At 39.5% G+C, this 13661-nt stretch overlaps 1 protein-coding gene across 1 annotated transcript in view; it reads right to left on the reverse strand.

Annotated features, from left to right (window-relative positions):
- Positions 1 to 13661, reverse strand: part of CLIC5 (chloride intracellular channel 5) — a 58637-nt gene that overhangs the window by 34769 nt on the left and 10207 nt on the right. The window lies entirely within an intron of this gene.

Genomic DNA, 13661 nt, shown 5'->3' on the forward strand with positions numbered 1-13661 from the left:
CCTTCTCAACACTTCCAAAGCAATGGGAAACATTTATTGCTAGAGACACATTGGGAATAGGCAGAGGAAACTGCAAAAACAAAAGATAAACTAAAGAAAAAGTACAGTATGATCTCTGTTCAAAGCTCTGGGATCTGGAAGCCAGGCTCATGATTTGGGTGGAGACTGACTCATTGGTTTTGATCTCATGTGACTGGCATAACTGAAAATGCTACCACAAATCACAAGGCAAACTGGTGACAGAGGAGGGAACAGAATCAAAATCTCCCCAGCAACACAATTTATCTATTATATTCAGCTCTTTTTCTGTGGAAATTATAGGCAAAGCTCTGTTGTTTTTGTGAACCCTTTCTCATTGCTTCTAACAGCAGTCAGTAATTTAATGTTCAGCACTCAGAAAGAGCAAAACCTTAGTAGGTAACAACTTCAAAGGTTTATCAGAGTGTTTTGAGATCCCTTGTGAAGTCTATTAACTACCAGGAGGAGATGAGAAGGAAAACTTCCTAGGCTTAGTCACTTTGAGCCTCAAAAAAAACCCAGTTTTTTAAAAGCACCCAGTAGTGCCTAAATAAAAATCTGTTACATATTTGTCCAAGAGTAAGGGCTCAGAAAGGCAGGAATTAAATAATACCTTCATCAAGATCAAGAACTCAAGCAGTGGATGGAAAGAACAGAACATATAATTCACAAGCTGGAGAACCACCATTTTTCCCTGCTGTTTTTCACAAAAGTTTTCTCACGTAGCTTCCCTAAAATACAGTGAAAGTGATGAAGTACTTATAAAATGGAGAAAGTTGGTGACATATGCACTCTCCCTGCCAGAAATATTGGATATTTCTGATACAGTGATTACAACTAGGGACAGTACTGACAATTCTGAATAAAAGACTGCAGCTAGGGACAGATTTGAGGTTTTGTGGGCACTAGGATAAAAGAGATAGAGTTGTTAAAGTGCACTCCCAACTGAATAGAGCCTTACCAGAAAAGGCAAATTCCCATAGTGACTGTGGAAAAGTACAATAGATTTGAGGATTTGCTGGGCGAGACTCTTTGGCCAACCACTCACCCCACTGAAGTTGAACTTAGGTGCCCAAGAGAAGGTCTCCTCTGTGAGCAAGACCAAGATGCACATCTGAAAGATGAATCTGTCCACCTTTCACTTTGACTGAATCCACTGAGTGTCTTAGTTTTGATGAACATGGACCCCAGCAATAGAAAAGTCTGGAGTTTGTGGAGACAGAATTTCTAGAGACTTGCGTTTCTCCATCTTGGAAATAGCACTTTCTGCTCCCATTGCTTCCCACAAACATAATTTTATTAGTTTACCTACTCAGAATGTATGCCTTTCTACTTAGTCTCCAGCTGTTTCTGTCCTTCACACCAAGGGATGCAAGGTCCTGCCCTGGAACTCAGTGTAATAACATCAGGAAAAGCCTCCTGTCAGACCAGCTGCTTCCCTTTATCTGAGTAATGGCAGGAATGAACAATGTGTTCTCCTTTATTAATTATAAGGTGCTCCTCCTTAAACAGTTCAGCTATTTCTAGTGAATTAATTAAACCGTAATGACATTTGTGTGCATGTGTGGGGGCTGCATTATCATATCATTAATTAAGAAAATTTAGGTGGTTTCAGAAGGGAGAAAAAATAGTCTCAGTGATTTTATTTTTACTTTGTGTCAAGTATTTTTGTGAAGTCATGGCCGTATCAAAAGCCTCCAACCACTTAATAGCATAGCTGAACAAGGAGTTCTTCTCAAGTTCAAGCTAATACTTTGTTATGAATGAAGTAACTGGAATAAATTTCCTCCCATATTCCAAAAAATATACCAACTGGTACATGCAATACACACAGACAACTGTATATTATTTTAACTAACCTTAAGGGAGGAAAAAAAGACAAGTTCCAGTTTTTCCCAAAATACAGAACTTCAAATACACCATCATTAATAATGACTAAGCATCTAGCTTAAAAATGGAAGCACTGGAAGGAATTGCATATGGCAAAGCACTGTGATTTTTCCAGGCAAATAATGTATTTGGGTTTATCTATCCTCCTTCTTCTTTCATTTTTCACTGCATGGAGGTCACTCTGCACATGGTGCAGGGGTCTGTAAACGTCTGTGGGGTAAAGCAAGGAGGGTTTTTTTTTATGACATTAAAACACATTTTCAAAAGGATTTTAACAAGTTAACAAAAACAAGCAGGATAATTCACCTCAATGTTTCACAGTAAGGATTAAGGAGAGATTTGATTTCATCATCCCTACAATCAAACTCAAGGTTCACATTACACATGGTTACATCCTCTCTGTTTTAAAACTGGGAAAGCTCCTGCCTTTTGACACTTACTCTCCTTACACTCAGAACCCAAAGGGGAAATGAAAATCCTATTGGAAATGCAAAGCAGGCCAGGAAATATCCTATTTATTGTGCAATTAAGAAAAAAAAATCTGTCATAGTAATTATACCACACACAATAGCAAAAATCTCCATTGTAGTGAAAAAAACATGGGTTGCAACATGAGATCAGACATGCCAAGGTATTGCTTTAGTAAGGTTTCTTTCCATTTTCTTGTCTTTTTTTTTTCCTTCCCAACTTCTTATCCAAATGCAAAAGCCAGTGAGCTTTTTGGAGTGCCACCAACCAAGAGGCAAGCTAAGAACTGTACATTCATAGAGCAGCACTGGTAGGTCTTAGGTAAGAAGTAAATCTTGTCTCACAAGCCCTGTGCATCACAAGACACTCTTGTTGACTGTGGCTCTGATTCAGGAAAGCATTTAAGCATGTGCTGAAATTCATCCCAATTCAGAGGAAGTATATGCTTGACTTTAAGCATGTTCTTAAGTCCTGTTGATTTCAATAGGACTTAAGCACATACTTAAGTACTTTCCTGAACAGGGGCCTATGAAAACAATAATAAATTTGCTATGCAGCATTTCAACTTCATTGGACTTTTCCTGAGATTTCATTTTCCTAGGAGAAGCTGTGGGCAGCAGCCTTCCAAAGGAGGGCAAGATGGAGCAGGAAAATATTCCTAAGCACATACACATGGAAATGGACCATGTGCATATATGTCAAATATAAATAGAGCACTTGCCTGAAGGGCTGTCAGGGTAGTAAGAAAACAAAAAGGAAGTGGTGAGACTGTTTAGCCAGCTCCCCAAAAGCCAGCCAAAATGCTGTCCCAGTTTGGCATTACATCCAGGCATATATTTCAAATGCACATAAGCTGAACTGGTCTGTGCTGCTGGCCAGTTTGGGGGGAGCTGGCTTCTCACACTGGGTTCCAAGTGAGCAGCACGTCAGCAGGGCTGAGCATCTCCAAGGGGCTGTCACTGCACTCTCAGATCTCTGCAGCTTTGGAAAAGATGCATTTGTACTCTTGAGACTTTCAGGAGATGGAACTGCAGATTGGAGTCCCCCATGGGCATCATGTAGTTAGGACATGACAAATATTATCTATAGGTTTGGTAAATCATATAAACTTTTTATATCCATGTGAGGGGCACCATGGGCAGGAAGGGATCAGTCCTATAGGTTGGCTTCTTCCAAAGAATCCTTTCATGATGGCTTAGGATATTCACAGTTAAAGATCAGACTTATCTGCCACATCAGCTGAGGCCCTGGTAGCAGAACAGCTACAGGCACAGGGACCAATCTGCACAAATAGGTCTCAGTTGCCTCAAGGGCTTTGTCGGAGCCACTGGCCACTGCATTTGCTCTTGCATGAAATAATTTTTGCTCTGAAATAAACCTTGTCATGTCTGAGAACTCCAATCAGCCATGTGCAGTTTAGATTTAGAAAAGTACAGACTAGACATGGTGAATGGTCTGATCACATGGAAAGGATTCCATGCTATTCCATCACCTCTTCTGCTTTCTTCTAAAGTTCCATGACTTGACAAATATCACTAGAGTAGAAGAGCACAGACTAGTCTGACACCCTGGAACATAATATTATTTGTATTTGTAGATCTGTTACTTCGCTTTGCATATGGTCAACTTAATGAGAATTTAATATTTGATAATCAGAGGTACTGGGAATTATAACAAAACTGCCTATACCAAATATACACAAATATATATATATATAGTTTGGTACCAAAATATTTTTTTCCAAGAGACCATATTCCAGCCTGCTCTGCTGTGAGGAATTTCTGAACACCAAGACTGACTATCAGGAGGTGATATATAAGGGAAAAGCTTCCAAAAGAGTAATAATCATTAAGTAGCACCAGCAGTACTGTAGAAAGAAATCACAAAGAGCATGTATTTATATTATTTTAATGGCAGCAAAATACAAGCTAAAGGATGGGTGCTAAACGCAGGCTGCCATTTACAGAGTGGCTAACAGTTTTAGATCTTGTGAGACAATTTGAAGGCAGCTGACTTCTCACAAGTATCAACTCTCTACACTTGGCAAATCATGCCACAAGATTTAAGTTTGCTCAAAATGAAAAGCTGATTTTAAAAGCCTCAGTAAGAGGGAAGTATCACTGACTGTGAGTTTCTTGAGCAACTACACAAAAAATTCAGTGTTCAAAAATAAAATCTCCATTGGAAGAATATTCTTTGAGGAGCTCACTTGGAATTTGACAAATACGTGATGGAGATGCATGGAAGCTTTGGCCAGATCACCCTGGGGAATACACCTGAAGTTGTGGTCTTTGGCCAGCCCCCAAGGACAGGAAAGGTGCTGGGACCACACAAAGCTGGGAGGTCACAACATGCAGCTCAGCAGGACTCTCAGGGTTCCTGGCTGCCCAGCAGCCCACCCAGCAGCCAAAATTTCCTTCTAAAATTACTATTGCAGTTTCCCTCCTCACAGAAAACCACCACAGCCTCTGTTCAGTAATGCTGTGAATGTTTTAAAATGGGTTTTTTAGACTCAGCACAATTTAGAGCAACAATCTTGAAATTCTTCATAACCAAAAATTGCCATTCTTATCATATCTCTTGATAGCAGATTGTACACAAAGTTCCTGTGTTTCAGAATATAGTGGACAGAAAATACAGGTGTTTCATTCTTGGCTCGATGAACAAACAACAATCATCCATTATACTTCTTCCTGAGCCTTTTCCAATTTAATAAAGCAACTGTGCTCCCACCACTCACCAGAATCCTGGCACAGGGTCCTGGGTACCCACATCAGCCAGTGGATGCAACCTCAGAAAACAGCTTTTAAAAGCTTTGCATTTTAGGGACCCATCAATAATCCATTCTGAGTGAGACACCACAGAAGCAAAAAAAGAATGCAAGAAATGTCAGATATACAAGTTTTAACCTATAGAAAGATACCAGAACAAATGAGTAACAGTAAGTCACAAGTTAATGTGTAAATCCAAAGTTGATATGAAAAGACAATATGGACATATCAGGAACAAATAACATGAATTAACCCAAGTAAGTTTTGTTCTCTGCCAGGTTCCCCAGCACTTTGGGTAGGAAAAAAGAAGCAGGTACCTAGAGCTGACCTCTGTAAGGTTTATCACATCAAATCCAGACCATATTTTCATTAACAAAATAGGGGGGAAAGACCTGCATGAAATTTCTGCAAAGTGCTTGTACAAGTAGTTGAAAAAAATACTTATGGAGCAGCAATAATAAAGTTTTCTGTTAGTGCATAAACACATAACAAATAGAGGTTCCATAAAGCTCTGTGACAAGACGAGTCATACTTGATGTTTCCATTAGCAAACTGGAGGAAGGAACAAACAGAACCTTACAAAATTTCCTGACAAAAACAAGCACAGAGAGGTTACTGGGATTTCCCAGGAGAGGAGTAGACTCAAAGTGATGCTAAGAAGTTGGAACAAAGTGTCTAAAACCAATTAAATGAAATTCAGCAAAATAAACTGCAAGGTGTAAGATGTGAGAAAAACAAAATGTAATGTACAAAATGCAGGATGGGGAATAGCTGGTGAGGGCAAAGTGAAGGAGGTTTTACGTAAATCACAACGTGAATCATCAGTCTGTGCCTCTACAGGAAACAGCAACAAGATAATGAGATGTACATGTGTTGCTCTACTACAACATAACAGTCTCCTCAAGCATGCATAAGACTGCTTCACAAAGAGGATGATGACCCATTGTTGTTCATGCCCACAGAGAATGGGATTAAGTATTTTGCTCAATTTGCAACAATAAAGATTTAGGAGGGGAAAAAAGCTAGAGTAATTATAGGACTAATGAAACACAAAGCTTTCTAAGGAGGTTGTGTAATCGGCATCTAGTGGAGGCTTTGAAGAAACCAAAAGAAGCTGTTAAAACTGGTCGTGATTTATTTCATCCTGCTGCAAAGAGGTGGCATAGAATCTTTTAAAACCCTTTTTAACAGTGTACATTAGTGATTCTGACAATAAAGCTGCTCCTGCTGCCAATGCTGGATGCTTGGTGGCACAGACTTTTGTCACCCTCCACCCTGTACAGGATGAAGTCTGACCCAGTGAAATCAATGGCAATTTTGCCTGTGACTTTGACAGTACCAGAATTTCACTCAGAGGTTTCATGGCCAGAGGGGACAATTATCATAATATTTCCTGATCTTTTGCATCATACAAACATAGATTTTGCTCAGCCTGTAGCTAGCATTTTGTGGCTGAACTATAACATATGTTTTGGAAGGGTTTTTGGGAGAGCCACAGGCCTCACATTTTAGTGGTAGTAAAATCCCCTCTAGCGTTGTCTGTCTGCATTGCAGGGAGCAGCTCTCGCTCCCAAGGAAGTCAACATGTCATTTCTGGGGTTTTCCAAAAGGTACCTAACTTGTCACATCAGTTATACATGCAATCTTTTTTTCTTATCTATCAGTTGCATTTATGCACGTGGGTTCAAGTACTGGAAGGAACCTTAGTGACAGGATTTGGGGAGTCAGGACACAGCAGTATTTAGAAAATTGTCATGATTTTAGTAAAATTCAATAGAGATGCTGAAGCATCAGCTGCTGTTGGCTGTTTTGGATACAATTGTGTATCTCATAGGAGAAGTAAGGGCTTTGAACAAGAAAGTCACAAATCCTGTAATTAAGACAAATAAACTTAGAATCATAGCAGTTCTGGTTGGAATGGACCTTAAAGATCATCAATTTCCAACCCCTCTGCCGTGAGCAGGGACACCTTCCACCAGACCAGGTTGCTCCAAGCCCCATTTACCCTGGCCTTGGACATTTCCAGGGATGGGGAATTCACAACTTCTCTGGGCAACCTGTGCCAGGGCCTCACCACCCTCACCAGGAAGAATTTCTTCTTGATAACCAATCTAAACCTGCTCTCTTTCAGTTTGAAGCCATTTCCCCTTGTCCTGTTACTCCAGGCTCTTGCAAATATTTTCTCTCCATCTTTCTCATTGGCTCCCTTCAGGTACTGGAAGGATCTTGTCCTACAAGATATTGATACCAGTGCCTGTTCATGCTCTGCATATCCATAATGCAGCTCCTTCATTTTGGAAGCTCAAGCCTGCAGGATATTGTTAGGGTTTTTACCTTTAGGTGCCCAGCCATTAATGGGTTACATTCTAATGGAGTAGGTGGTGGATGCTCCATCCCTGGAAACATTCAAGGCTGGACAAGGCTCTCCGCAAACTGATCTAGTTAAAGATGTTCCTGTTTACTGGAGGAGAATCAGACTAGGTGACCTTTAAAATGTCCCTTCCAACTCATAATATTCTATGATTCGGTGATAACGTACCTTATCTAATTCTATAACAGTCAGTATTCACTCAAAATATTCCCACTACATTTTCCACTCACTTCAGTGAAAGCAGAGTCATACTTTGGATTAACTAGTTTCTTCCTAATAAATGATTAAAACCACAAGTGCTCTGAAGAAAGAATTTGTTAATAACTCTTATTTAGCTATTCACAAAGGACCAATTTTAATATTTTCAGATATTGATTATTCTATATCCTGAGAGTTAATTAGATACCAAAAAAAAAAAAAAACACCAAAAAACAATTCCCCCGAGGAAGCTGCAGAAAATAAAACGAGAGATAGATCAGTGCCAAAAGGTGTCATAGGCAGTGCAATTCTAGCCAAATTATTCCTGTTTCTAGTGGAGATCAGGTGCAAATCAGGTGTTTCTCCAAAACCAGATCTCTTCAGAGTTCCCATTACAGTACCAGAATCCCACATGCATTTTTTCTTGTAAGAATTAAATCTGGCACATCTGGAATCTGGATTTCTGTTAAAAAATCTCTGAGCCAGGGGTAGTAATCTGGCCACACAGCATATTCTGCAAATGTTGGTGAATAGCAGCCAAATTTCCATGCCTCTAAGCAGTGTATCAAACTAACAAATAATAACAGCAGCCAGGTGCTGAAAGTCAATGCTGAACCTGAAATAAGATCCAGGGCTGAATTATTTATTGAAATTCCATTACTTTATTTGCAGTCTTAGGAAAGAGAGTCACTTGCAGGCACTGCAAATAAAGGTCTGGATGGTGGGTGTTCCTGATAAGGGCATTTACCATATCAGCTGATCCCATAAAGCGTCCTCAGGGGTCTTGTTTTGTACCATATTAACATATAAACCGTATCATAAAAATACAGTTCCTCAGTGACTCTGATTGGGTTAAAAGAGCAGTTGGCAGCCCTCAGGAGGTGTCCCAGAGTGGGCAGGACCTCTCTCCTTTTGCATCTCCAAAGTTCACAGCCCTGCAGAGGGCAGGGGAAGCTCCATCCCAAGGTGTGACGGGTGATTCTGACTCCCACCGAAAGCAGAGCAAACTGTGCTGCAAAGGACCAGCAAACCCCAGCCCAAAGCAGTTTTTGGTTTGATGTCTGTACCTCGGTGTGACTTCCAAGCACAACTCTTGATCACCCCAATAAACTAATTGTCAATACAATATTACTGGTATTTGGACCAAGTCTTAATGCCTTGAGAATAAAAATGCCTTATAAATAAAGTTTCTGGTTTTCAGCTACTCACAGAGAAATAATTACAGAGTGTAGTATTGAGGGGATTTTTTTTACTTTTCATATTTTGTTCCTTGCTGTATTTGTTCATCTGATCATCTACACAGACACGCAGTCATATTTAGCCATTAGAGGGATGTTGCACTACAAGGCAGTCTTTTCTGATGCCACTCCCTCTGAAAGTTTCATTAAACAAGAAACAGAGAGCAAGTTCTGAGTTAGTATGTGGAAATACCTGCAGTGCATGCAAGAGTCTAAGCCATACACACAAGCAGCAAGTAAATGTTCCTTGGGACCCACCTAAAAGCAAAACAATTTGTGTGTTCAGTATCAAACAATGGAGAAAATAAACAGTGGTGCTTTCCAAAAACTGCTGAGAAATTTTGAATAAGTGTGTGTATTAGCAAAAGTAGAATTTACAAATATTTTTCTGCCATATGGGCTTCTGAATTTAATGCATGATAAATATTGTAAGCAGAAAAAAACAGATCAATGAGAGAAGTCTGGAACACATTTCTTGTTTGCTCAGTATCCCAATACAGGATGATTTCTTAAATTCCTTTGCCTGTACTGTTTGAGCCAGTTTGAAATGCTTTAAAAAGAAACAGTTTTGCTCATTTTCTCAAAAGAAAATTTTACCTGATACTCAGAGTGATTTTCCTCTGATTTCATTGTATCCTGTTATACAGCATGAAAAACAAAAACAACCAAACCCAAACGAAAGCTTAATTAAGTTTAATTCAATGCTATTCATCAAAATAATCAATTGCACTTTCCCTAGCACATTTTCACCTCTTACTGTCCTTTTGTTTCAGGGATCCTTGATGATGCTGTCAATTCCAATTATCATCTTTTTTATTATTATTATTTTTATCACTCCTAAGTCCCTCGTGCCCCAAGTGGAGCACCCTCCAAAAAGTTCAGCAGTGACTCCAGCATGGCTGTACAGCAGAATTCTTCTCCAGCCTGTTCTTTCCTCTCACAGCTTTCTCAGAAGCAATCAGTAGCCTTCTTCCCAAAATGTCTCTTGCTTGCACTCTTCCCCCACAAGAAAACAATCACTTTGTTGATTTTATTTCATTTTATGCCCCTCACCTTTCAGCCATATTCCCCATTCTCTGGCTTCACCACAGTTTGGTGACAGCAACCCTGACATCTGTCCCCAGCTCCCATCCTTTTCTCTGGCTCTCCATTCTGCTTCTCTGCCATTGTCACCCAGCTGCTTTATTCAAATTAAACAAATCCTTTTTGATATGGTGGAAATGGAGTGTGACACAAGGGTCATGATCTCTAAATCTCCTCATCCATTTATTGTTAAGTTCACAAGAAGGTGCCATCTCTGGAGACAATGCTGGGTAATCAGGTAATTGAGAAACCAGAATTTGGCAAGAGAATTTCTGAACATTTTCTATGCATTTTTTACAGCTGGGCCTTATTTTCTCAAATAGCTGAATAAGATCAGAAAAATAAGCTTTTTTTTTTTTTTTTTACTTACAATTCTCTCTAAAATGGAGATTTTTTTTCCTATTATTGTAAAATGTCAAGCACACACGGGTGGTCTTCAAAAAATAACAAGTAAGAGAAATCCTATAATTTCACACTTCCAATGAAAAGCAAAACATTTGTTAGTACAAAAACCTCTCTGGCAGAATGGCACAAGGTGATTAGTACTAATGCTGCATGCAGTTTCAAAGATCCTGGATATAGCTTAAAATAAATGTTAAATAAATATTCAAGTAATTTTTAATAAGTTAAAAACTTGGTGCCCAGAGTGAAAGAGATGTCATGGGACTAATTATAACTTTATAAATATTATACTCTTTATATAACTTTTATAGAAAAATATATAACTTTCTATAAAAGTTATATAACATCTTCAAATTTCTCATCTTGGCCATATCCTTCCCCAGCTCTTCAAGATTGGACCTGAGGAGCTGTCTACAGTCAGCATTTCTAAGATGCATTATTATTGTTGAATTATCTGTTTTGAGATAAACTCTGAATCATGAGGCCATGGAGCAGAGATTCTGCTCAGTGGGAGATGAGGTGTTCGCACAGCACAGGTCATAGGGCTGCTGGTGACAAGGAGCCACTTCCCACTCTGAAACAAGTCTTCCCACATCTGTGGTCACCTGCCTTTGGTAGAGACTGAATAGCAAGAAGATTTATGGAGTGTTTAGAGAAACATGTAATTGAAGATTTGTAAATATGGAATTGAAATATGTAATAGAAGATTGCATTCGTGCACTCTGAGGAGCTCCTTGTGGCTCCATCTTGGACCAGGCTGAGTACAGAGTGCTTAATGCAGAGGAATCATCATTTTTGAACCTCAAGCAAGACCCAGCCCTAGGACTGGTTTTAGAGGTTAACTGTGAGACTCTGAGATACTGTTTTAAAAAAGAAAACAAAAATTCAAATTTTGCACATCTTGGTACAAGAAAGGGCAAAATAGAATTCTTTGTCAAACTGCAGAATGAAAAGTGAATTAAAATGAACCAAATGCTAATTGAGGACTGAAAATAGACTAAATAATGAAGGGAATTTCATTATTAATTGTTGCACTGAACCCTCTTGGCATGTCCTGGGCATTTAAAAGACCTAAGCACAGAAAAACAACAAAAACTGCCATTCTGAGAGAACCTAGAACCTGCAAGAATATTCCATGATTCAACCCCTCTTCATTCAGGAAGAGCTTTTTAAAAAAATACCATAAATAAAATAAACAAAACAGGTCTCCAGTTGCACACTGAATCAGCAGCAATGGCTCATCACAAAACACAGGACAGCGAAAGAAAATCATTTCCCCCCCATGATATGCATTTGCATCTGTTTGAAGTTGCCCATTCAGCAGCTAAAAGCAAAAGAAAAGCAGTAACACAACGTGCCTGTTGATCCACACAAATTGAGTCACAATCTAGAAAAACACCAGCAACAATAGCAACGATCCATCAGGGCTGGTTTCTCTGATTTCCACTCGTTTGGGACAATACACAGGTACAGGCATGCACCAGCAGGCAGAACAACAATAGCTACATGCCCTGGATGTCAAGGTTCAGGCTGTTTATCTGGGTGTTAAAATGTCATTAAGAGGATAAGCTTGGCAATCCATACAGAGAAGCACCAGCCCAACCTGAAAATTAATTCAGTATTTTGTCAGGAGTCAATCCACAATGATTGGGTAGCTTTTATAGTCACTCATCTTTGTAAAGGGAAAAGAGGGGAAATTTTATCCTCACCTCATCTTCAAGGTCGGACCTCTACTGGCACAGCAATCATCAGCCCAGCCTTTGGAGGCCCTTCCAAAGTCTGGCCCTGGCATAACCAGGTTTGATAAGCATATAAGATAAGCAACCCCATATTTAACCAGTACCTGAATTAATCACATTCCACTGTCACACCCAGGACATGTAAGCAGCCTCTCAGCATCACTTCTGTCAGACTAGCCTCAACCAAATTTGTGCTGTTGTTCAGAGGCACAGAAAGCAAAGATTCCTTCTATGCTTCAACTGAGCCCTGTTCTGTCTTGTCAATACCTCCTCCATAGCAATGTCCTGCTGGTTTGCAGATTTTCTGGCATGTTTACTCCTTTCTTGTCCCTAGCTATGTGTGCTTCTTTACAGCATATCTATCTGAACCAGAGGCAGACAGAGCATGACTTCTTTGGTCATCCATTCCAACAGGTTACAACCTTTACAATTATTATTAAGCCTCCTCCTACTCTGATGACATTTGACCTTAACTATTAATAAGTTGCACAGAGAAGTTGTGAATTCCCCATCCCTGGAAGGGATCAAGGCCAGGTTAGATGGGGCTTGGAGTAACCTGGTCTAGTGGAAGGTGTCCCTGTCTATGGCAGAGGGATTAGAAGCAGTCTGTAAGTCCATTCCAAGTCAAACCATTCTGTGATTCTCTGTCTTGTTATACCTCTTACCACTGTACTAAAAAGACCCTGCAGATATATTTAATATTATAGTCAAATGATGCTTGCTCTTTTAATTAAAGGAGAAAGGCTGCCTTCAGGATGGCAATCTTAAGCAATTTTTAAGCCTTAAAATTATTCTTCTCTACTTCTTTTCCAGTATCCTAACACACATAAGTTCTGTGTGTTGTTTAAAACAGCCAGTCAAAAAATAATCTAAACCTTGACCCCTCCCTACTAACAGCAGTGTCAAAAAGACAAAGTAAAAATGCATAGATGTGATTAGTATGATTTGTGTGTTTGTTATTGGGCTATTTACTGTGAATTACTAAGCCTGAGTGACACATGAACACTGAATTAGTCATGCTAAGTGCTCTACAAAACCCAAAGGACACAAGAGCTATTGACTAAAGGACAGAGCACAGGATCAAGGTGAATTTCTTGCTGGCCCTCCTTGCACAAGGCGATGGCTTCTCAGCTTCTGCACCTGTAAAGTACTGACCATGACCATTGTCAGTACTGTAAAGTACTGACAATGCTTTGGAAATACTATAAAAAGGCATCTGTATTTATTTTTTACCTCAGGGAATGGTTTTTGCAAAGACCATTTGCAAAAATGTTTAGCGGTGCCTGCCAAAGCACAGAGCAGCCTGCACAGCCTCCTTTGCAGAACTGGGATCTAAGGATTATTAATTGCTATCAGCATCTAGGAAGTTTGGAGAATTTCTAGTATCCTGCTGTGCTTTACTACCAAGAATTAAAAAAAAAAACAAAACCCAACACTCACAAAAAAAATTCCATCTTCTGAACATTTAAAACTGATGCTAAAC

Source organism: Taeniopygia guttata, chromosome 3 (assembly GCF_048771995.1).
Source record: "Taeniopygia guttata chromosome 3, bTaeGut7.mat, whole genome shotgun sequence".
NCBI classification, from domain to species: domain Eukaryota; kingdom Metazoa; phylum Chordata; class Aves; order Passeriformes; family Estrildidae; genus Taeniopygia; species Taeniopygia guttata.